The 24,844-nt window shown below is 35.7% G+C and overlaps 1 protein-coding gene and 1 long non-coding RNA gene across 4 annotated transcripts in view; one reads left to right on the top strand and one right to left on the bottom strand.

Moving 5' to 3' along the window:
* The window catches only part of CABCOCO1 (ciliary associated calcium binding coiled-coil 1), a 125,405-nt gene that overhangs the window by 77,805 nt on the left and 22,756 nt on the right, over nt 1–24,844 (top strand). The window lies entirely within an intron of this gene.
* The window catches only part of LOC131828928 (uncharacterized), a 38,324-nt gene continuing 33,814 nt past the window's right edge, over nt 20,335–24,844 (bottom strand). Inside the window, exon 3 of the long non-coding RNA XR_009352616.1 lies at nt 20,335–21,814. This is a non-coding gene — a long non-coding RNA (uncharacterized LOC131828928). The remainder of the gene's footprint in view (nt 21,815–24,844) is intronic.

The following is a 24,844-nucleotide window of genomic DNA, read 5'->3' as shown; positions in this document are numbered from 1 at the left end:
ACTTTCTGAAAGGTAGGACCGGCGGAGAAGTGAATCCAAAGCGACGGGAAGATAGACCCCGGGGGGAGGGGCCGGCTCCCGGCAAGCGCAAGCGGCGGAGCAACCGCGCACAAAATCAGGACTTTTAAAAGTCTGTTCCGCTGAGGGACATCGCTCCAGAGGCTAAACCGGGGCGAAGCCCACGCGGGGTCAGCGTGGCCTCAGGTCCCGCAGGGTCACAGAAGGATCGGGGGTGTCTGAGTGTCGCAGAGCTTGCGGGTATTGGAACAGGAAAGCAGGCTGCAGAGACAGAGCCGACAGTAAGCTCACAGCTCGGTGTTACCTTGAACCGGTCACAGGCTCGGTGAGCTCAGAACGCGGCCGGAGGTCAGGCAGACGGGAGTAACTGGGCGCTGTTCTCTGAGGGCGCACTGAGGAGTGGGGCCCTGGGCTCTCGGCTCCTCCAGCCCGAGACCAGGAGGCCACCATTTGTATTCCCGTCCTCCGGAACTCTACGGAAAGCGCTCAGGGAACGAAAGCTCCTGAAAGCAAACCCAAGCGGATTACTCACCACAGCCCCGGGTAAGGGCGGTGTAATTCCGCCTGGGGCAAAGACACTTGAGAATCACTACAACAGGCCCCTCCCCCAGAAGATCAACAAGAAATCCAGCCGAGACCAAGTTCACCTACCAAGGAGTGCGGTTTCAATACCAAGGAGAGCAGCAAAATTCCAGAGGAGGAGAAAGCCAAGCACGGAACTCATGGCTTTTTTCCTGTGATTTTTTTTTAGTCTTGCAGTTAATTTAATTTTTTCTTTTTCATTTTTTTTTTCTTCTCACCTTTGGGTAAAATTTTTTTTTTAACTGTTACCTTTTTCTTTTTTAATGATTTTTTACTAGTTTACCTAATATATATATTTTTTCTTTTTAACATTTTTCTTAGGTGTTTTCATTTTTTAAAAAATTCTTTTTTTTTCTTTTCTTTTTTTTCTTTTTCTTTTTTCTTTTTTTTTTCTCTCTTCCTTTTTGAACCTCTTTTTATCCCCTTTCTCCCCACTCACGATTTTGGAACTCTTCTAATTGGGTTAAAGCATATTTTCCTGGGGTTGTTGCCACCCTTTTAGTATTTTACTTGCCCCTTCATTTACTCTTATCTGGACAAAATGACAAGACGTAAAAATTCAACACAAAAAAAAGAACAAGAGGCAGTACCGAAGGCTAGGGACCTAATCAATACAGACATCGGTAATATGTCAGATCTAGAGTTCAGAATGACAATTCTCAAGGTTCTAGCCGGGCTCGAAAAAGGAATGGAAGATATTAGAGAAACCCTCTCGAGAGATATAAAAGCCCTTTCTGGAGAAATAAAAGAACTAAAATCTAACCAAGTTGAAATCAAAAAAGCTATTAATGAGGTGCAATCAAAAATGGAGGCTCTAACTGCTAGGATAAATGAGGCAGAAGAAAGAATTAGTGATATAGAAGACCAAATGACAGAGAATAAAGAAGCTGAGCAAAAGAGAGACAAACAGCTACTGGACCACGAGGGGAGAATTCGAGAGATAAATGACACCATAAGACGAAACAACATTAGAATAATTGGGATTCCAGAAGAAGAAGAAAGAGAGAGGGGAGCAGAAGGTATACTGGAGAGAATTATTGGGGAGAATTTCCCCAATATGGCAAAGGGAATGAGCATCAAAATTCAGGAGGTTCAGAGAACGCCCCTCAAAATCAATAAGAATAGGCCCACACCCCGTCACCTAATAGTAAAATTTACAAGTCTCAGTGACAAAGAGAAAATCCTGAAAGCAGCCCGGGAAAAGAAGTCTGTAACATACAATGGTAAAAATATTAGATTGGCAGCTGACTTATCCACAGAGACCTGGCAGGCCAGAAAGAGCTGGCATGATATTTTCAGAGCACTAAACGAGAAAAACATGCAGCCAAGAATACTATATCCAGCTAGGCTATCATTGAAAATAGAAGGAGAGATTAAAAGCTTCCAGGACAAACAACAACTGAAAGAATTTGCAAATACCAAACCAGCTCTACAGGAAATATTGAGAGGGGTCCTCTAAGCAAAGAGAGAGCCTACAAGTGGTAGATCAGAAAGGAACAGAGACCATATACAAAAACAGTCACCTTACAGGCAATACAATGGCACTAAATTCATATCTCTCAATAGTTACCCTGAATGTGAATGGGCTAAATGCCCCTGTCAAAAGACGCAGGGTATCAGAATGGATAAAAAAACAAAACCCATCTATATGTTGCCTCCAAGAAACTCATTTTAAGCCCAAAGACACCTCCAGATTTAAAGTGAGGGGGTGGAAAAGAATTTACCATGCTAATGGACATCAGAAGAAAGCAGGAGTGGCAATCCTTATATCAGATCAATTAGATTTTAAGCCAAAGACTATAATAAGAGATGAGGAAGGACACTATATCATACTCAAAGGGTCTGTTCAAGAAGAAGATTTAACAATTTTAAATATCTATGCCCCCAACGTGGGAGCAGCCAACTATATAAACCAATTAATAACAAAATCAAAGAAACACATCAACAATAATACAATAATAGTAGGGGACTTTAACACTCCCCTCACTGAAATGCACAGGTCATCCAAGCAAAAGATCAGCAAGGAAATAAAGGCCTTAAACGACACACTGGACCAGATGGACATCACGGATATATTCAGAATATTTCATCCCAAAGCAACAGAATACACATTCTTCTCTAGTGCACATGGAACATTCTCCAGAATAGATCACATCCTCGGTCCTAAATCAGGACTCAACCGGTATCAAAAGATTGGGATCATTCCCTGCATATTTTCAGACCACAATGCTCTAAAGCTAGAACTCAACCACAAAAGGAAGTTTGGAAAGAACCCAAATACATGGAGACTAAATAGTATCCTTCTAAAGAATGAATGGGTCAACCGGGAAATTAAAGAAGAATTGAAAAAAATCATGGAAACAAATGATAGTGAAAATACAACGGTTCAAAATCTGTGGGATACAACAAAGGCAGTCCTGAGAGGAAAATATATAGCGGTACAAGCCTTTCTCAAGAAACAAGAAAGGTCTCAGGTACACAACCTAACCCTACACCTAAAGGAGCTGGAGAAAGAACAAGAAAGAAACCCTAAGCCCAGCAGTAGAAGAGAAATCATAAAGATCAGAGCAGACATCAATGAAATAGAAACCAAAAAAACAATAGAACAAATCAACGAAAGTAGGAGCTGGTTCTTTGAAAGAATTAATAAAATTGATAAACCCCTGGCCCGACTTATCAAAAAGAAAAGAGAAAGGACCCAAATAAATAAAATCATGAATGAAAGAGGAGAGATCACAACTAACACCAAAGAAATACAAACTATTATAAGAACATACTATGAGCAACTCTACGGCAATAAATTTGACAATCTGGAAGAAATGGATGCATTCCTAGAAACATATAAACTACCACAACTGAACCAGGAAGAAATAGAAAGCCTGAACAGACCCATAACCAGTAAGGAGATTGAAACAGTCATTAAAAATCTCCAAACAAACAAAAGCCCAGGGCCAGACGGCTTCCCGGGGGAATTCTACCAAACATTTAAAGAAGAACTAATTCCTATTCTCCTAAAATTGTTCCAAAAAATAGAAATGGAAGGAAAACTTCCAAACTCATTTTATGAGGCCAGCATCACCTTGATCCCAAAACCAGACAAGGATCCCACCAAAAAAGAGAGCTATAGACCGATATCCTTGATGAACACAGATGCGAAAATACTCAACAAAATACTAGCCAATAGGATTCAACAGTACATTAAAAAGATCATTCACCATGACCAAGTGGGATTTATTCCAGGGCTGCAAGGTTGGTTCAACATCCGCAAATCAGTCAATGTGATACAACACATCAATAAAAGAAAGAACAAGAACCATATGATACTCTCAATAGATGCTGAAAAAGCATTTGACAAAGTACAGCATCCCTTCCTGATCAAAACTCTTCAAAGTGTAGGGATAGAGGGCACATACCTCAATATCATCAAAGCCATCTATGAAAAACCCACCGCAAATATCATTCTCAATGGAGAAAAACTGAAAGCTTTTCCGCTAAGGTCAGGAACACGGCAGGGATGTCCATTATCACCACTGCTATTCAACATTGTACTAGAGGTCCTAGCCTCAGGAATCAGACAACAAAAGGAAATTAAAGGCATCCAAATCGGCAAAGAAGAAGTCAAATTATCACTCTTCGCAGATGATATGATACTCTATGTGGAAAACCCAAAAGACTCCACTCCAAAACTGCTAGAACTTATACAGGAATTCAGTAAAGTGTCAGGATATAAAATCAATGCACAGAAATCAGTTGCATTTCTCTACACCAACAGCAAGACAGAAGAAAGAGATATTAAGGAGTCAATCCCATTTACAATTGCATCCAAAACCATAAGATACCTAGGAATAAACCTAACCAAAGAGACACAGAATCTATACTCAGAAAACTATAAAGTACTCATGGAAGAAATTGAGGAAGACACAAAGAAATGGAAAAATGTTCCATGCTCCTGGATTGGAAGAATAAATATTGTGAAAATGTCTATGCTACCTAAAGCAATCTACACATTTAATGCAATTCCTATCAAAATACCATCCATCTTTTTCAAAGAAATGGAACAAATAATGCTAAAATTTATATGGAACCAGAAAAGACCTCGAATAGCCAAAGGGATATTGAAAAAGAAAGCCAACGTTGGTGGCATCACAATTCCGGATTTCAAGCTCTATTACAAAGCTGTCATCATCAAGACAGCATGGTACTGGCACAAAAACAGACACATAAATCAATGGAACAGAATAGAGAGCCCAGAAATAGACCCTCAAATCTATGGTCAACTAATCTTCGACAAAGCAGGAAAGAATGTCCAATGGAAAAAAGACAGCCTCTTCAATAAATGGTGCTGGGAAAATTGGACAGCCACATGCAGAAAAATGAAATTGGACCATTTCCTTACACCACACACAAAAATAGACTCAAAATGGATGAAGGACCTCAATGTGCGAAAGGAATCCATCAAAATCCTTGAGGAGAACACGGGCAGCAACCTCTTCGACCTCTACCGCAGCAACATCTTCCTAGGAACAACGCAAAAGGCAAGGGAAGCAAAGGAAAAAATGAACTATTGGGATTTCATCAAGATCAAAAGCTTTTGCCCAGCAAAGGAAACAGTTAACAAAATCAAAAGACAACTGACAGAATGGGAGAAGATATTTGCAAACAACATATCAGATAAAGGACTAGTGTCCAGAATCTATAAAGAACTTAGCAAACTCAACACCCAAAGAATAAATAATCCAATCAAGAAATGGGCAGAGGACATGAACAGACATTTCTGCAAAGAAGACATCCAGATGGCCAACAGACACATGAAAAAGTGCTCCATATCACTCGGCATCAGGGAAATACAAATCAAAACCACAATGCGATATCACCTCACACCAGTCAGAATGGCTAAAATCAACAAGTCAGGAAATGACAGATGCTGGCGAGGATGCGGAGAAAGGGGAACCCTCCTACACTGTTGGTGGAAATGCAAGCTGGTGCAGCCACTCTGGAAAACAGCATGGAGGTTCCTCAAAATGTTGAAAATAGAACTGCCCTATGACCCAGCAATTGCACTATTGGGTATTTACCCTAAAGATACAAATGTAGTGATCCAAAGGGGCACATGCACCCGAATGTTTATAGCAGCAATGTCTACAATAGCCAAACTATGGAAAGAACCTAGATGTCCATCAACAGATGAATGGATCAAGAAGATGTGGTATATATACACAATGGAATACTATGCAGCCATCAAAAGAAATGAAATCTTGCCATTTGCGACAACATGGATGGAACTAGAGCGTATCATGCTTAGCGAAATAAGTCAAGCAGAGAAAGACAACTATCATATGATCTCCCTGATATGAGGAAGTGGTGATGCAACATGGGGGCTTAAGTGGGTAGGAGAAGAATAAATGAAACAAGATGGGATTGGGAGGGAGACAAACCATAAGTGACTCTTAATCTCACAAAACAAACTGAGGGTTGCTGGGGGGAGGGGGTTAGGGAGAAGGGGGTGGGATTATGGACATTGGGGAGGGTATGTGCTTTGGTGAGTGCTGTGAAGTGTGTAAACCTGGTGATCCACAGACCTGTACCCCTGGGGATAAAAATATATGTTTATAAAAAATAAAAAATTAAAAAAAAAAAAGTCACATAGTCCCCAAACTACTCTCCCTCTGTCCCCATAATAAAAACTGGCTACACTAGTAGTACACTGTGAGAAAATGTAAAAGGAATCCAGTTTACAGTAATAACAAAAATTAAGTATTGGATATTATTTTAATTATACAAACTCTAAAACCTGACTGATACTGAGGACTTGTTTTTATAATATAGATAAGGCATTGAACTCTTATGTCATTGGACCTGGGCCATGTGGATGTTTTCCCACAAAGCAAGCTAGAACTGCTTCAATACCACTCATGGGTAAGAATCAAACATGTTTCTCATAGGCAGAATATAACCAAGCTTTTGGAGTGAGTACAAATTATTTGGACATGGTGGAGGTGGATCTTGCCACCAAGTGGTATGATTACAGAGTCACTGTCAAATTCTTACAGATTTTATTTGTTTTTATTTTGTTTTCTTGGTGAAAAATCAATTTGTGACTTTTCGCACTATAACAAAACAAAAAGAACTATGACCAATTAAACCAACAGTCTTTGTGAAAAAAAAAAAAATCATGATCTTTATACCTATTATACTAATAAAACTGGAATTTTCAAATCATTCTAGTGTCAAAAACCAAACTCTGCATACTGAATAAAACAAAGCAGAAAGATAGATTTATCAGAAAGCTTTTGACCTGCAAGTTGGGAAATTCCAGGTTACAGGAAAAAAGAGTTACAAGTAGTTCAAAGACTAAGAGATTTTTATGGAATAAAGGTGAAAGTCCTTGGCTTTTTTGGCTGATGGGTTGCCCAGTTGTCTTCTTTCTGATTTGGATCAGGGTAGCTGAGTCAAAGGAATCAGGAATTGCGGGGATGCGGGGTTTTTTCAACGAACAGATATGGCATTTAGGTTATTGGCTAGTATCCTCTCCTGGTTCTGAAAAAAAGCTGTAAATTCCTGTAAGGTTAGGTTAGCTTTCCTTTATGTGCCTTCATTGACTCCATTTTGTCCTTAACATAAGTGACTTCATTTTAGTGTGTTTCTACACTAGTTACAAACAAAAAGACTTAAGAATTGGCCATTGCAAAAATCTCAAGAATAATTTTTACAATAGTAAGATTTTTACTGGTGTTCTCAGAATATTGAAGAAAGAGATTTAAACCGTTTCAAGTTAATTAAAATGCATCCAAAAGAACTCTAGAGTTCAAAGAATGTACAATCAAGCCCCTTACACACAGCATTTCTCTCCAGTAAAAAAAATAACTAGAAATGTCTGTTTTCATCTATAACTCTGCAAATAGCACAAGCTCAGTTTAAAAAAATGATTTTTGAATGTATCTAAGATAAAAGAAAAGCAGAAATGTTTTTTTTTTGATAATTGTCTGTCATTCTGTTCCTTTTCTGTATTTTCTGTAATGTGCATCTATAATGATCAAGAATATTTTCTAATTTTGTAAATGATCAGCATGACTCAATAAAAAAAATAAGTTTGAACACCTAACCAGTAATATTTTTAAATATTCCTTGAGCTGGAACAATTAGATGTTTGAATTACGTACTCTGAATGCTAATGTATGAATACTTTTCTCCTGTTCCACATTCATCTCTCTATATATAAACTATTTAAATCACAGTATAATTATGGAATATGTTAGTAGAGGGAAGGCACAGTGTTTTATCAATGCCTGTAAGCATCATTTACATTAACATCTGTTACAGAATTGGTTTTAAATTTATTTCTAGAGCCTTAAAATCTGTGGGTCACACACATTCAGTGTTTTTAAACTATAATGTCATAGGACTAAAACCATTTTTTCAACCTTCCTTTGTTTTAACATGCTTTTGAAGGCACCTGAAAATATGGGTATTTTATCTTTCTATCTAATTTCTTTAAATCCTTTTACCTCTATAAGTCTTCTTATGTGTTGTGTTTTCCATTTTGTTGTTGTTTGTTTTCTTTTAAATATACAAAGTTAGTTCTCATGTTTATATCCGGGCCTTTACCACTTTGCATATCAATTTTCAGATGCTGGCAATAAACGTATCTTTCTTGAAATATGGAAGTATGAGATAGATCTGCCAGGACTGCAGTTGACTTATCAGTATTTGTAAATTAGCACCAAAGATCACCAGGTGATTGTGGATCTCTGGGCAAAAACATATCAATGGGGAACTAGCTTCATAAGTAAATTCATTAGATATCCCCTTGCCAATTCAAAAAGAAAAATAATCCTTAATATTTCTATGCATTTTATATCTTCCTTCAAAGATGAAAAAATATATTGAACTCTTGAGATTATAAGGGAAAGAGAATATAACAATATTAGTTCCTTTTATAAACAGATAGCTTACCTGATTGTTTCAATTAATATTGAATAGACTCCAAAAGATTACGTCAGGATTTGGAGTTTCAAAAATTTTGACCAAGTTAAGCTTCTGCCAGCACACTGGGCAGGAGGCTGGGGAAATACAGTTTATCCATCCAGAGTCCAGAGTTTAGTCACTACAACTGGCAGCAGGATGGGAGATTGACGTGGTCAGAGCCAATATTCTTAAGTCTTTCCTCCTTCCTCTCTTCATCCATTTCCCTTTCCTCTCTTGGCGTTTGACTTGGGCCAATGGGGAGAGAGGGAGGATAGCACATGTCTAGAGTTAAACTTTTGATTGGCACAACTTTGAAAACTGGTAGCATGTGGTGGGGGGGTGTAGAATTGTAGAATTGAGCAAATAAGTTTGTCAAGAAAAATGGGTTTTTTTCACTCTAGGAGAAGGAAATTATATATGTGGTAAGAGGAAGACTACAACAAACCATATGGTATTAGAGTTATCAGTGTGAACTAATGGATTTTAATATTGATAGATGATAGATAGATAGAGCATAATATAATGATAATTTTTTTCTAATATCGTCCACTGAGATGACCCAGCACAATGATACCTTGGTAACGTTCAGCACACTAAGGGCCCAGCTCTTGGTTTCTAAAATCCATTGTCCAGTAAAAGAAATGATTGGCTTTGGATTTGCGGGGGAAATGTTAGATGGATCTAGAATATGTTGACATACTAGAAAGCAAAGGAGTATACAAAGAGTGATGGGATCTTGTCCAAAGGACACATGATTCAGCTTGAAGGGCCTCCTATTAGCTAATCTGAACATCAGAATAAATTATGATATGAACAAACCATAGTCATTGGAGCAAAATATGTATCCATGAAGCATGACTCTTATAAATACATGAATTTTAAAAAATAAATATATGTGGGAAATAGGATACATCAGTAGAACGACAACTAATAAATCCAAAAAGAATAATGAAATTAGAATATTCTTATTTAGTAATCATCACAATAATAATTTATTTCAGCATGAATGATCAAAGAATGTTAAAACTAAAGGTGTAAATTTGATGAGGAAATAATATTTAGTCTTAATGTATCTTCCCATAAAAATTGTTATTGTTTATTAAATAATAAGTCTACTAGGTTGAATAATTGACTTCACAGCAGAGAACCCTAGCCAATACTATCCTATCCAAGTAATACACATTAATATTATAAGAAATTATGCAAATTGACTTTGTTATTTACTGATAAGCTGCAATGAGAAGGATATAATATCATAGAGTACTCCTGTCAAAAATGCGTTTAAGAAGGTATGTGCTATGGTGAGTGCTGTGAAGTGTGTAAACCTGGTGATTCACAGACCTGTACCTCTGGGGCTAATAATACATTATATGTTAATTAAAAAATAAAAAATTTTTTTAAATGCATTTAAGTCATGAAGATCAAATGAACCCCAAAGAACAATATCCTAAAAACTAACTATAGGCCCTTCAAAAATATCAGGGTCAAGAAAAATAATCTGATAAATTGAAACAAACTGCAGAAACATTTAACAACCAAACACGCTTCTTCAGGATTGGATCCTAGACATATAAATGACATTATTAGGACACTTGGCAAAATTCTGTTGGAATCTGGGGGTTACATGACAATATTAGATCAAACTTAATTTTAATAGCTCTTCTGTGACTATGTAGAAAAATGCTATTGTACTTAAATTTACTCTGAAGTCTGATAAGAAATGCAGCATTAGTCTGCAATTTAATCTCAGCAGTTATACAGGAACTCTGTATTATTTCCATAAGTTATGTGTAAATTAGAAGTTGTTTGAAAAGAAAAATGTAAAACAAACAAAATTTGATCAAACCTCTATGTAATATTTTTTAAATCTTAAGGTCTGAATTATGGGAGCACTGGGAATTTATATGGGCCCCTCAAAGAAGTTGCTTCCTCATGCTATGACTCTTGTTTCTATTGGATTTTGTTACATAATCCTGCCCAAGGAAGCACAGTGTATCATTTTGTTTACCTAAAGATGAAGCCCATATAAAATCCAGGGTTGTAAACTTCCCTTTATCATCCTCTTAACTATTGTAGTGTGAACTCAGCTAATCTCATATTTCATCTTCTGATTGTTCTTGTTTTTAAAATCAAAATGATAATCACTCCTCAAGACACTGATTTTTTAGTGGAGTCAAATTTGGAAATTAAATGAATTTTGCTAAATGTTTAAGAAATGGAACATTTTGGCTAACCAAAATTTGCTTTTATTTTGACATGTCAGATCTTGCAAAAAATCTATCAGTATTTCTTACTGATTGTGGTAAAAATAATAAATGAAGAAGGAAGGAAGGAGGGTAAGGGAGAGAGAGGAAGAAAGAAAGGAAGAAAGAAGAAAAATAGTTTTCTTAATAAAACTCTTTTTAAGGAAGACACTTTAGTATCCAAGAGTGATATAAAATTCAGTGGAAACCTGGTCCATCCTTAATATAGATCCCAGAAGTTGCATTTTTTGAGTTACTAACATCAAGTCATTTGACTACAACTGAAATAATCTTCGACAAGTGTGCCAGGAATACACAATGGGGAAAGGACAGTCTCTTCAGCAAATGGTGTTGGGAAAACTGGACACCCACATGCAGAAAGATGAAATTGGACCTCTGTCTTACACAACACACAAAAATCAACCCAAAATGGATTAAAGACTTAAACATAACACCTGAAATGGTAAAACTCCTAGAAGAAACATAGAGGAAAAGCTTCATAGCATTAGTCTTGACAATGATATCATGGCTAGAACACCAAAACCGTAGGCGACAAAACCAAAAATAGACAAGTAGTAGTACATCAAACTAAATGCTTCTGTACAACAAAGGAAACAAAACACGATGAAAAGGCAACCTACAGAATGGGAGAAAATATTTGCAAATTATATATCTGATAAAGGGTTTATTTCTAAAATGTACAATAAACTCCTACAATTCCACAGCAAAACAAAACAAAACTGATTTTAAAATGGACAAAGGACTTGAAGAGATATTTCTCCAAAGAAGTCATGCAAATCAACAACAGGTATAGATAGTAAAGGTACTAATATTACTAATCATTAGAGAACTGCAAATCAAAAACACAATGAGATATCACATCACACCTGTTTTCGTGGTTATTATTTAAAAGAAAAAAGATAATATGAGGATATGGAGGAATTGCAACTCTTGTGCACTGTTGGTAGGAATGTTAAGTGGTGCAGCCACTATGGAAAAAGAGTAAGGATGCTCCTCAAAAAAAAAAAAAAAAAAAAAAAATTAAAATAGAACTACCATATGATCCAGCAATCCCACTTCTGGGTAGGTAGCCAAAAGAATTGAAATCAGCACTTTGAAAAGATATTAGCACTTCCATGTTCATTGCAACACTGCTCAAAACAGCCAAGATGTGGAAGTAACATAAATGTCTATCAGTGGATGAATGGATAAAGAAAATGTGATATATATATATATATATATATATATATATATATATACACATATACATATGTATATATATATATACACACACACACACATACATACACACACACACACACACACATATATATATATATATATATTGGAATATTATTCAGCATTTAAAAAGAAGGAAATCCTACCATTTGCAACAACATATGGATGGATCTGGAAGACATTCTGCTAAGTGAAATAAGCCAGTCACAGAAGGACAAATACTGCATGATTCCACTTATATGGGATATATAAAATAGTCAAATTCATAGAAGCAAAGAACAGAAGAATTGTTGTCAGAGGATGAAGGGGGAGCTAGACGGGGAGCTATTCAATGGGTATAAGCTTTCAGATAAGTTGCAGAGCTCTGCTGTACAACATACTGACTATAGTTAAAGAAAGACATAAAAGAAAACTTTTGGAGGTAATGAGTATGTTTATTACCCTTATTGTAGTGAGAGTATCATGAGTGTATGCATATGTCCAAGCTCATTATACATTAAATATGTAAAATTATTAAATGTGTTAACAGTATACTTCAGTAACTGGAAAAGATTTTTGAACATAGATGTCCTAAAAACAAAAAATCCAGTAAATAGAATGTTCTGGTTAACTAGATTCCAGATTAAAAAGCAAAGAAAACCTTAATGGTATATGATTCTATTATTTATGGTAAGTATCTGATTATGTAATTTGCCAATTTTACGTAAGAATAATATTTAAAAGTCATTTTTATTGTATGGAAACAGTTTATCCAAGTCTTTATTTTTTTATTACTTTTTAATCTACTTTTTGAGTTCTTTATTGGCTTAAGAATCTGTAACTATGAGCTAAAAGAAAAGATAATTAAATTAAAACAGGCTGTCCTGAATCCCCAGGGGAGTGATGAACTAGTGTTTTAATTACCAACAAACTTAAGTATTCAACACAGGTATAAACCAACACAAGTTTTAGAGCACTCTGTTTTAAGTAAGTGCTTTGCATTTTTATGAAAATATGATGTCATCAATTTCTAATATAGAATGCAGATTAAGAAAGTTATGAGATTTGTACTGCAGTTATATTCTTTTGCTTCAACTACAAATTCCCAGAATATTAAAGCTATTTGTATTTGACCATAAAGAGAGATATGTACCACCCAAAAGTTAAGCCAGATTGATGTAGGGATTTTTACCACTTTAACTTTCTACCAGTCTTTCCCTCCATTGTTAGGATTTTCCTAATTGCATGCCATTTTTTTGGCAAAACTATACTGAAATGACTAATTTACTTAATGGAAATAGATTTGTTACGTATGGTTGTAGAACTGTGTAACTTTACTGATCTTGTTACTCTTCAAATTTTATAAAACTGTCTATTCAGTATAGCTGTTTTGAACTTGTGTGGCATTCTGTTAGTCCTCAAAATAACAAGACAAGACCCACAAGAGGTACATGATAACTGCCAAGAGCACAATTATTTTCAAATAAATTTAACTCTGGTAAAATAACAAAATATTTTATCTCCTGGGAACGACTTGAAAATACCTAGTAAAATTGAAAGTCAGGACCAGGGGCATTTAAAACATCTTAATTTGGACTAAATCCCCACTTTTATCATTATAGTGCATGTTTTTAAAGCCCTATTAGGAGGAGGTGAACCAGTTTGGAAAGGCTTTGCTATTTATATTTTGATTATATTTCTATATTCACTGAGATTGATTTATCTATCTACTGTATGGTTAGCTAGGCATACCATTATAAGTAATATATTTATTTGTAATAACATTTACATATCCTACTTATAGAAATGTACCACTTATAAGTAGTAATGCATTTATCCATTGTATGTCTTTTGGTTTTGATTGCTTATCCTGATAGTTCTAAAATATTCTTGTTATTTGTTAAAATATTATATAACTTTAATCTGTTTAGATTTTGCTTCATCCAGACCACACATCTTACCAAGTTTGCTATATTTTGTGATAAGATTTAATGTTGAGTATATGCCACAAAAGAAAGGTTAAATTACCTGTATTCTTTTTTAAGAAAAAATATTTGCCACATATGAAATCTACCTATCTTGAGTTTTGAAAACTAGACTTTTCTAATTAAGGAGAAGGAATCATTATTTTAGATGTTTAATCAAGGATCAGCTAATGACAGAATGGGTTGCTATAGTTGCAATTTATACCAGAGTCACACTATAGTGCCCTCCTGTGGAGGTTTGGTTAAAACTTCACTTTTATGCCCATGAGAATGACTTTCACACTAAGTGACAAAATCATTACATTCAAATTACTGAAGTTTGATATAATTTGGTCATTTTTTTCACTTATGACGAGATGTTAAATTACTTTTAAAATATAAGAACATTCACAGTTCAGAATATTTGCAGTTGGAAATACAAACTGAAACATGTCAGCTTTTTACCTATATTTCTTAATTATTTTATGGAAATAGATTTCTTGCCTTGATTTTTCCTTAAATAATTAAATAATGAAGAAGAAAGAGTAGACTCAATTCTATAATTAGAAAGATAAATTCTTCATCTAAGACATTTTCAGATTTATGTAATAGAAACAGTTTTATTGTAAGAAACATAAAGACTGTAATATTCTTAAACTACAAAAGAAAAAAATGATAATAAAGGTTTAGTTTAGAATATATACTTATTTATATTTGCCCAAAAATATGTAAAAGGTGACTTTTTCCAAACTCGAGCCCCTGCCCCTCCCCCACCAATTCAAGATTTAAACTTTTTCTGAGGATAAGTTAATGTTACATATTGGGTATTTATTTCAAATAATTTGGTTTGTTTGGTTTTCCTCTCAGCCCTAAACCTTCCCCTACTCTTAGTTTTCAGGGTTTGGAACTGCTATTAATTACCACATATGGCACACAGACACACGGACACACATATACTCAATATATATCCGAAGCCCTTTTCACTCTTGGCACATATTAATATTCAAGTTCAGTGTGTACAAAATCCTCAGATCAGTGGATTTAGGTGTCTCCTGATTCCTCTTGTATTTAGTCTTTCCAGTAGCCTACTGCTTTGCTACCCAACCTTTTCTATTTGGTAATGCTAAGATACCTGCTAACTTCTGAGAGCCTAAAGTCCACCTTCCTTCTTAAACGGGAAATTAGACAGGTGTTAAGAATCAGTAGAACCTAATAAGGACTTTCTTGAAGAAGTAGGAGAGGAGAAAAACATTAAAAAGAGTTGAGACAAAAACCAGAAAGCTATCTACAGCACTTTATGTCAACAACAAATACAATGGATTTTTGTCTCTTCACATAAATCTCTTTAAATCTGTCTCCAGCAAATGGGAAGGGAAAAACACTGGTTTTTCAAAGTTTAAACGTCTGTAATTACAGACTATTAGGTAACTGGCAACATTCATGACTAGAGAAGTAAGTGGAGCTCTTTCTGAAGCAATAGCCATGATCAAAGAGATTATAAGTAAGCTCATCCAAACTAGAAGTGTTGGATAAAATCTTAAAATAAAAATAAGATGAGATAATGTGGAAGAGAGTGGAGAATGGCATTCATTTTCTTTAATAAAATGAGATTAGAACCAAAGTTGGGAAACTCAACCTAACTTAAAAGTAACCTTAAAGTATTCTTAGTACTGCATATCCTTGTTCTTCTACATTCTAAAACAAATCTAGGAGAAAAATGGGATTTCCCAGGGCCAGGAATGTAGGAAGTTCCATTGACAAGGAGTGATGTAATATGAAATATCCTTATAGAATAGTAAAGTCACTGGAATAAAATTGGGGCCCAGGCAGAAAATTTCCCTCACAGGGATCCAGGACAAAGCCCCAAAACTGTTTACAGCAAGAGCATCATGTGGTCCTCAGTCAAAAAGGAACATGTGGGGCTCCAAAGACAACCTCAGAAAGCTAATTCAGCACAGGAGGAACTTCATCTCTCTTTCTAGACTCCAGGCAGGTTTCTATCACAATAAAATCAGATAAAGTCAGCCAGCTAAAACATCTAAGACTAGGTGATGGTAATCCTTCAATACTGAGTCTTAGTTTCCCACCAAAAGCCCCTGAGGCAGCTACATATGCTAAACCAGTCCAACACCAATACAGCTTATTATTCCCTCACACTAATATTTTTTGAACTTCTACCATCCCATAAGCCCTGGAAGTCGTCTTGGAAAGGAAACTTTTTTTAAAGCCTAAATTCCTTTTTTTTTTTTTCCTACTTCCTGTAGCAAAATTGCTCTGAGGGCTGGATGACAGGTGGGAAAGAAGAATGGGTAACCAGATCAGATAAATGAGGGAAGAAATAAACATTTAAAGAGATGCGCACAGGGGTGCCTGGTTGGTTCAGTCAGTTGATCGACTGACTTGATTTCAGCTCAGGTTGTGAACTTAGAGTTATAAGATTGAGCCCCACATGGGGTTCCACACTGGGCATGGAACCCACTTAAGATTCTCTCTGTGTCCCTCTGAATATGCTCATGTTCTCTCTCTCTCTCTCTAAAAAAATAAAATAAAATGAAATAAAGAGATGCTAACAATTCTAATCCAATGTTTCCTATATTCCCTTCCCTTATTAGTTCTTAAATAATATCCCACCAAGGGATCTGTGCTACTATCTAAGCCTGACCATGTACCTGAATCATTTGTAATATTTTCAAAAATTTATTCTTGACCTCCCCCACCATAATTCTAGTTCAATAGGTCTAGGTTAGGGCTTGGCATCTCTACTTCTTAAACACTGCATGGTGATTTTAATGTACACGCATGGCTGAAAACTGGCAGATAAAGCTTTGCTTGCTGCAACTAAGTTGAATTTTCTGGCATAGTTCCTACCATCTCCTAAGTATGTATGGTTTATTATTTGACAGTTGTGGACAATATGATCTGTGACAGAATCTCTGATTTGTCTCCCAAAATCTATTCTCTCATTTTCCCCTTAATTGAAGATTTTGGGGGGACAGCTGGATGGCTCAATCAGTTAAGCATCTGTCTTTGGCTCAGGTCATGATACCAGTGTCCTGGGATTGAGCCCCACATCGGGGCCTCAGTGGGGAGCCTGTTTCTCCCTCTCCCTCTGCTGCTGCTCCTCCTGCCTATGCTCCCTCTCTGTGTCAAATAAATAAATAAAATCTTTAAAAAACAGAAAATTTTCAATTGTGCAAATCATTGACTGGAATAGACTTTATTTTCCAGCCTCTTTTTCAATAAGTAAATAAGTAAACTTAGCCAAAACAATTCTGGTTGATTGGATGTAAGCATAAGTAAAGTGTGGAATTTAATGGAAGTGTCCTTAAAGGGAAGAAACATATCTTTCTTTTTCCCTTTGCGCTATTTTTCTGGCTAGAATACGAAAGGGAAGCACCTGGGTGGCTTGGTCAGTTATGTATCAGACTCTTGATTTCAGCTCAAGTCATGATGTGAGATCGAGCCTCACATCAGGCTCTGGAATGGGCATGGAGTCTGCTTAAAAATCTCTCTCTCTAACCCCCACCCCCAAAGTCTCTGTCTTTCTCACTCTCAAATAAATAAATACATCTTTTATTTGCTTATAAATAAAATTTACTTAAAAATTAAAAATTTACTTATAAATGCAACATGGGGGCTTAAGTGGGCAGGAGAAGAATCAATGAAACAAGATGGGATTGGGAGGGAGACAAACCATAAGTGACTCTTAATCTTGCAAAACAAACTGAGGGTTGCTGGGGGGAGGGGGGTTGGGAGAAGGGAGGTGGGGTTATGGGCATTGGGGAGGGTATGTGCTTTGGTGAGTGCTGATTCACAGACCTGTACCCCTGGGGATAAAAATACATGTTTATAAAAAATAAAAAATTTTTTAAAAATTTACTTATAAATAAAAGATGTATTTATTTATTTATTTGTGAAAATGAGAGATCAAGAGAGAGAGCATGAGCAGGGAGAGGAGCAGAAGGAGAGGGAGAAATAGAATCCCTGCTGAGCAGGGAACCTGATGTAGGGATCAATCCAGGGACTCCAGGTTCATGACCTGAGCCAAAGATAGGCACTTAACTGACTGAGCCACTAGGTACCCTAATAAAGGAATCTTTAAAAAGAGAGCGGTATGGTTTCAGGTGGAGCAATTATTTTGGACCATGGAGTAATCTTGCAAATAGAGGCCAGGCCAACATGAAGGAGAAGCAAGACAGAAGGAACCTAGACCCTAAAATAATAGCCTTCTATTGCTAAACTCTTGATTTTTATGTGAAGGCAAGATAACATAGAATCTTGTTAAAGCTATTGAATTTTGGATTTTCTGTCACTTTAATAGCTAAATGCTATCCAAATACACCAATATCACTACTTTATATTATTAACAAAAAAAGTTACCCACTTTTAATTTTAAAAATTAAAAATGTCTTTAATGATAGCCCCAGAATCAAAATGTTATATTTTATCCTCTCAAAATATTTGTATTTTTCATATACTTCTAACATAAACATTGTAGTATACATTGTATTATATGCTAATAATTATATTGAATGATACACATTGTAACACTTAAAGTCTTTTTGAAAATAATAAACCGTAAATACTTCATAAATTCAAACTTAAATAACTTAAAATTTCAGAATGTCAACCTGGTCTACAGTAATATTAATAAAATATTAATAAAATATAAAATAAAATATAAAATATTAATATTTTGTTAATAAAATATAAAATTAATAAAATAAACAGAGACATAGAATGTAGACAATATTACATGGAGTCTCTTTATAAACAGCCTCTTGCTTTCTTAAGTGGGAAAGGTTTCTAATTTGGCAGTATTCACTGTTTGTATGTAAATGAAGTAGTTTTGGTTTTTGCTTTTTGTTTTTTAAGATTTTGTTCATTTATTTGAGAGAGAGAGAGCATGCGTAGCTTGGGGGGTGGAGGCAGAGGGAGAAGGAGGGGCGGACTTCCCACTGAGCACGGAGCCTAACGTAGAGCTCGCAGGGCTTGATGTAATGTAGGCCTCGTTGCGGGCTCTATGCAGGGCTCTATACCAGGACCCTGAGCCAAAGTCAGAGACTTAACGACTGACCCACCCAAGTGCCTCCTGAAGTGAGGTTTTTTAAAAGTCATTAAGGTAGATAGAGAATCTCTACTTGTAATATTTTATTAACAATTTATTTGTTATGCTAATCTTTTTAATAGTTGTTCTTCAAGAGACTAAGTCTTACAGAAAGCTGTTTCGGTGACTATTTTCTTGATTTTCTCAAGAATGATACATAGTAAGATTCTATATGCATAGGAAAGAAGTTAATTTATTATAAACAATGAATGCCTTAGCACAAAGGCTGACATCTCTGGGAATCCTTGTTGAGAAGCTTAGAATGCTACCACTTAAAAGTAAAGCTCTATTTAGAAGATATTGTATAAAGCTGTCAAATTGAGGCTGACTTTTCACTCAAGTCATCCAAATTAATAATATTAACTTGAATTCTTCAGAAATTTGAGCTCATTTTTTTATTCCATCTTTGGTAAGATGGAATGTTAAAAAAAAAAACAATTCTGGATTACAGTTTTTAAGCATGAGACTGATATGATAGAAGTAGTATTTTGATCAAAGTAACTTGGTAATATTCTACACAAAACATTTGAAATAAAAACACATTAGAGACAAAAAGATAGATGAAGAAATTAGGAAATTGAGAAATAATAAAAAAATAGGCCTGGGATATAGCAATGGAAATGGAAAGGAATGAGCATATGCAAAAGTTAACACAGAAGTTGATGCCCATTTAGATATGGAAAGACTAAGAAAGTGAACCAAATCTTGTACAGATTTGAGCAAGAAGACCTGAAAGTAATTGTGCCATTGACATAATTAGAGAAGATATTTTCATAATGATAGTAAGGGTTGTGATGTTAAATGCATTAAATTTGATGTGATAATGGAATGAGAAAATATAAACTTCCTATAGACAGCTAGAGATAGACAGCTAGATATATTAGAAAGGTCAATTGTTTGAATCAAAAGAGGGAACTCTTTCTTGTATAATAATCTATATCTAACAAGCTTTGTGCTTTTACCACCCACTATGACATCTTGACACAAAGGTACAGGGTCCAAGGTCATATTGCCATGTGAGTGTGTCCTTTAGGACCAGGCCCCAGACATGTGTAAGCAGTGGAAGAGAAACCAGGTTTGAAATGTATTGAGATAGACGTTAGTCTATGAAAAATTCTAATAATTATCAGCAGTGTAAAAAGTTATTCAGGTCTTGCAATAAGAGTTAAATGACATTTTAAGAACTCTAAAATATATTTTTGAAGACTTGGAAGAAAAACCCAAGTGCAAATGAAATGCAAACATTTTATTCAATAAATTTTGAATATATCATTTTAACTGCAATTTGGGCAGACTTTTGGAATGTTTTAGTTCAACAAGTGAGAAATTACAGCTTGTGATTTGGACTTATATTCAGAGTACCTTCTTTTGTCATCTTTAAATTGATTTATTAAAGAACTGAGAAAAATTTAAAGTATGGTAGAATATGAAACAAGGGTAATACAGATGAGCAATTAAATCAGTAGAAATTATTCTGACATCAATGAGTAATTGTAATCCTTCAAAATTCAGATCAGAACAAAAGTAGTAATCCAATAAAAAGAAGGAATACATTTTAAATCAAAGCAATGAATAGTCTTCTAGATTATTTGATAGTCCAATTAGTGAAGAAGAGTGAATCATAGGAACACATTGTAAAAAGATTTTAATTTCTTTCATTTTTACAAAAAATACTAATATCAGTGAAGATAACCTCAAACATATAATATTCCTCTACAACGAAGACATCGACACAAATTGATTAATGAGTGCCATCCGTTCAACAAGTAAAGATTATTTTACATTGTTCACTACAGAAGAGAACCTGAAAAGCATCTTAAATTCTGCAAGTCATATACGAAAGGAAACTTGGGTACAGGTTTTCTGAAATCTGACATCAATCCTCAAATGTACGTAATACTACATGATACTGCCAATAATGAGTTGCAAGGCTGAAATTCCATTTACAGGCTAAAAGACCCACTAAGCTTTACATTATTTCTATGGAAGATAATATTACAAAATCGTCATCATGTGAATAGCAGATGAGAGTATAAAATCCAAAAAGTTAAACATATTACAGTTGTGAGGTCAACCAGTTAATATTCTTTATTTTTTTATTCTATTTGTAGAATTTGTACGTTTTTGTTTGTTTGTTTGTTTGTTACATTTTATTTATTTGAGGGAGAGAGAGAGTGAGCCAGAAAGAGAAGGAATGTGAACTGGGGGAAGGGGAGAGGGAGAAGCAGACTCCCTGCTGAGCAGAGAGCCCACTTCCCGGCTCTGTTCCGGGACTGCTGGATCATGACCTGAGAGGAAGGCAGACGCTTCACCTACTGAGCTACCCAGGTGCCGCTGTCAGCTCTTTAATATATGTAGTTTCTCGTTACTACTATTACCATTCTATATATTCACTTTTGTTTGTAATTTTGTATCATTAACAGCTTCACGTTCCCTCAAACCTGTATTTGGCTGCCCCTTGTACATGGTTCCTATTGGTAGAGGAGAAGAAACACTTATTTTCCATAGCTAGAAGATGATGGCTGTGGTCCTGGGAGCTTGGAGAAGTTGGTGGTGGCAGGGAAGGCGGATCGAAGTAGATGTCAGATTTCAGAGCAAATCTGACAGGACTTGCTGAAGAACTCGATACAAAGGCTGAGGGAGAGAGAGGAATCAGGAATGGCCCCAGGGTTCTGATTTGAATATCCGGATGGGTATCTGCGCCATTACCTGGAAAACTGGGAAAGGAACAGGTTAAGGGATAAAACAAAGAGTTCCTCTGAACAAGAGAAGTTTGTCATGATTTTCCCCATCACACCACACTGCCTTTCATGCTGTCTATCATACTGTACTTCATGCTATAGTCACACCCACACCAGACTGTAAACTCTAAGTAGAGTAGAGAACTCACTGCTCTTTGCCCTCATGAGCTTAAAATTTCCATTCAGTTGAATTTAACATGTATCACAGCGAACATATACAAGATGCTCTACCAGAACTAGCTTTAAAGTCTTTGAATCAAACTTGTCCTACAAAAAAATGCAAATGGACGAGAACCCAGGTTTAGAATGAAGTAGACCAGATTTAGCACTCTACTTAAATCTCCTGCCAATTGTGGCATCTGGGAAAAATACCATAACCTTTCAGAGCCTCTTGTTTCTCGTCTAGAAATGAGAACAATTATCCTTACCTGGTAGGATTATCACAAGTAAGAGTAAAACAATCTGTGCAAAATGTTCATCACAGTGCCCAGCATCGCTGAGCACTGAATAAATGGTAGGATGCACTCGCATTTGGTTTTCTTGCTAATACAGATAATGTCTATACCACCAGCATCACAAAATCAGTGTACTAGAAAATGTTGAGAGAGAAAAGTTACACTTTCAGCATAAGAACATAAATTATTTCAGGAAAAGATAATAGGCTTCTGTATTCTTTCAGTCCTGAAAAGGGGGAGGGGAATTAAAGGCGCTGTGAGCAAAAATAGAATGACTTTACCCAATTCTTTACTGCACTATTTAACCTCTGCTTTCTTAATCATATGCACAGCAGGGAAAGGATGTGCTAAAACAATTCATGTGTCATGAACAAAGCAGCCACAGATTTTAGCTCAAAAATCACACTAGGAAAACCACCAGTTGGAAGTAAAGTAATAAGGCCAAATTTATTTTTTTAATTGAGTCTTGAGTTACAAGCAACCCTTTAATTACATTAATCAAGCAGGCTTCCTCTCAGCCAAGGATGGGGGAACTGCATTGTTCTAACTTTTGCTGAATTTGTTTTAAAAATTGCTGGATGTTATTTAGACATATGGAAAATAAATCCTTTGATTTCTTTTTAATTTTTTTCCTGATGTTTCAATGTAGCTCTAGCAAAAGACACACACTTACTTCTTAGACATAACTTACTCTAAAAGGCTATAAATCACATTTTCAATTTAAAACATTTAAATATTTAAAACATTAGCACTCCTCAAATAAAATTTCATTTTGTTGTTGGAAATTTACATCATAATTTTTATTCCCACTGTTCTGTGCTTTGACTTTTTGATATTTGTTCCCACAAAATCCCCAAGAAAATGGTTCTATCGATTAAACGTCAGTCAGCAAGTTACTTGCCCCATGTGATAGGTGGCAAATCTAAGGCATACTGGAAATTAAATGACTTGCCCAAAAGTTACGTAGTTAACCAACACCTGCCCCTTATGACCCTCGCTCTTCACCATCACTGAGTGCATCTCTTGTCAAAGTGCTCTTCTTACTCTCTGTGTTTATGTAAATGCCACTTTCCCTGTCTATCTTTCTGGCTGGGATTTGCCCTCTCTGTCTGACTCTGTCTGCTTGCTAGCCCTATTTCTTCTTTAAGATTTAATTCAGGTACCATGTCCCTTTTACATCTCCCTGGGAGATCCCCTCTTCCCTTCCACCGCAATGAAGTGGCTCTTTCCTCTAAGTTTCTAGGACGCCCTACATATACTTATAATAATTACTGCACACTGCCAATTACTGTGCTATTTCTACCAAGCCCCCCACCCACACACTGGCTTGTGACCTCCTTGAAAGTTGGGGAATGTATGTTGGTCATGTCTGAATTCTCAGGGCCTAGACAGCAGTTGGCTTATTAGTACACCCTCAGTAAAGGTATGATAAAAATGGTTGTATATGTGAGAGTTTTGGAAACGTAGATTGACTTGTTTTCTGGGAGAAAAAAATTATGAAAGCTTTAAGGAGGAGCTGGGAGTTTAGCTGAACTTTTGAAGACATACAGGATTTATATTAATATCTTTACAGGAAATGTAAAGAAACTATATTTCTGTCACTGCCAGTCATACTTTGAGAACGCAATAAAATAATTAATATTTTACAGTAAGGGCCCTAAAAGTATACATTAAATATTCTATGTTGTCTCATTTTTTAAAGTGATTATTGCCATGTAATTTACACTTTGCTCAAGTAAGTATGACAAACGTGGCATATTTTTCATCGGTGTCACCAAGCAGCCCAGCAACAATTCATTTGATCTAATATTTCATAAATGAAACTTGTTTGAGCCAGGTGGTTTCTTTCAGATAAGTGAGGATAATCTTGGTTTGTAATCAAACAAAACTAGACCTCCAGTGGCACTCTCGTGTTGCACTGGTGTATCAGCCCTAGGAGGCACTACAGAGCCAGAGCTGACACCCTCAGAAAGGAGATGCGTTCGGCCCTGGTCCTTACTCACTGCCATGCAGCAATCGTAAACCAGCTCAATCTCCATTTAAGAAAAAAAAAAAAAAAAATACAAACACCATCTGTGTCTTAGTCAAAAATGGAGTTAAATAAAACCACTAATTCAATAAGGTTGAAATAAAATGACAAATGCTTCAGGAGGGAGGTACTGTGGAATGAGTTTTCATTTCCAAACGCATACCTATATTCTGCAGACCTGTATTTAAGTAGATCATCCATTTGTTACTTTTCTCTTGAATCAACATCTTGTCCTTTGAAAGAGTAGCAGCATTTCAGTGCTATTCCTGTGTGTGTATAGTCTAATGTTTGTCAAGAGCTTTGGGAGAAAAGGACTACACAAATGTCAGTAGTTATTAATATTTGGGTTTTTAAAAATATATTTAACTATCAATACGTTTTCCATAATCTATGACCAGAGGCCCATTTGTATCCCTCCCACTATAAACATTTTAAGTAAAAATAACCATTAGCCAACAATAGTATTTCTTCTGTTCTTCCTTATAAGCAAAGTAATATTTATCAGCAATTAACAATTATGCT

This window comes from Mustela lutreola, chromosome 4, assembly GCF_030435805.1.
Source record: "Mustela lutreola isolate mMusLut2 chromosome 4, mMusLut2.pri, whole genome shotgun sequence".
Lineage (NCBI taxonomy): Eukaryota > Metazoa > Chordata > Mammalia > Carnivora > Mustelidae > Mustela > Mustela lutreola.
The sequence above is the reverse complement of the archived record's forward strand: the minus strand, read 5'-3'. Positions and strand labels throughout refer to the sequence as shown.